This window comes from Morone saxatilis, unplaced genomic scaffold, assembly GCF_004916995.1.
Source record: "Morone saxatilis isolate NCDOM2014 unplaced genomic scaffold, NCSU_SB_2.0 Contig14, whole genome shotgun sequence".
NCBI lineage: Eukaryota > Metazoa > Chordata > Actinopteri > Moronidae > Morone > Morone saxatilis.
This window is the reverse complement of record NW_023339696.1, coordinates 3,567,244-3,568,816: the sequence shown is the minus strand read 5'-3', so window position 1 is coordinate 3,568,816 and position 1,573 is coordinate 3,567,244. Positions and strand designations below refer to the sequence as shown.

Below are 1,573 nucleotides of genomic sequence, written 5' to 3'. Positions count from 1 at the left end.
GTGTGTGTGTGTGTGTGTTTTGTCGACCAGGTGCAAACAGGCTATGGAGACTGCAGCAGGAATATGAATAATACGGCGCTCAATTGGAGAGAGGGATGCAGGGGGAGGAAGGAGGGTGAAAAAGAAAAATTAAAAGAACTAGGGGGAGCGCTGGTTAATGGATACTCTCTCGGTTGCGCTCCAAAACAATTTACCTCGAAAACAAACGATCGGCAAGGCTTTCCAAATGAACTGCGAACGATCGCCGGCCGCCGTGCGCGCTCAGGCCTCCGGTATCTGCTGAGCCGAGCAGTAGCGGCCTCAAGAAGCACACTCACTCCTGTTTGACCCCTTCAGAAATCAATCTGCCCGGGATTCACAATAACAGGCCAGCAGGTTTAGGTGGAGGGGCTCCGGCCTCTCATGGGGATGCAGGCTATGGCGTGATGCGATGCGTGGAGAAGTAAGAGAAACAAATGAGAGAAATATAAGTGGTGGGTATCGAAGGAAAGGCAGAGAGAAAGAGGGGGAGAAAAAAATCGATGGTCATGCAGGGACAGCGGAATGGCCAAGCTGCGGCCACAGAGGGTTCAACCAGGGGACACATTTTTCTGACCGATGAGGTCCACTGGCTCTGAAGCCAGAGGCTGACCCGTGGTTACACCCCCGCACACACACACACCACTCCCACCACTCCTGGCCCCCCTTGACCTCGCAATGCTGCTGGACCCTTCGCTCCCTCGGACATTCCCAGACCTCCGGAGCCCTCGGGCCACTTAGTCATAACAGACCGAGTTCAGGGCACTGTAACCCGGGGGCACGGCGGCGATATCTCCGCTCCCACATCCAGACAGACGGACAGACAGACAAGTGAGCTAACCACCTGGGCAGAGGTCAGCTACAGGCCACTGCTAAATGTCAGTCAAATAGGGTTGTGTTGATGAGACTGAATGAAATATAAAAAGGGATTCACCAACAGCCATTTAAAATAACCTTTCACAGCTTAACATAATAATATTATTCGCCCAATACTCACCCCAAGGATACTATTTTCTATATTTTGCTTCATGCAGCTGTCTCAGGTTTTGGTCAATATGTCATTTAAGAGCAAGGGTTTTCAAATTTGGTCTTCCATCTCAATATAAAGCCTTGAGCACTCTAATACAAGGTGTTGTGAGACATTCTAACAGTATAATTAGGTATGAAAGGGTCAGCCGGGCCTGTTAGACAGGCTGGAACAGAGGGAATGTGCAGCCTGATGCTGGACAGTATTTGGACAGACTGGGACCTTTGTGTAAACAGAGCCTGCCCCTCCTGATTGCCTTGCTGAAAAGCTGCTGAGCAGCCTTTTTAACTTCTTCTTCCAGCCATGTTTGCACGCTGTATTCAGGAGGAGAATTTTACACCAGTTCAAATTCATGGCGCCCTTTTTGACAAGCTGATTCATAGTAGCCAATACATACAATACAATAAAATAGAATGCTGATAGTTTTACTGTTAAAGTGATTGTGTGCAATTCAGTGAGCTGCAGCCACCATTATTTACCGGTATTGGGCTGGTGGCTTCTGGTCATTTTCCAGCCTGGTAATCTGAC

At 49.1% G+C, this 1,573-nt stretch overlaps 1 protein-coding gene across 1 annotated transcript in view; it reads left to right on the top strand.

Annotated features, from left to right (window-relative positions):
- Positions 1-1,573, top strand: part of hoxb3a (homeobox B3a) — a 47,612-nt gene that overhangs the window by 14,082 nt on the left and 31,957 nt on the right.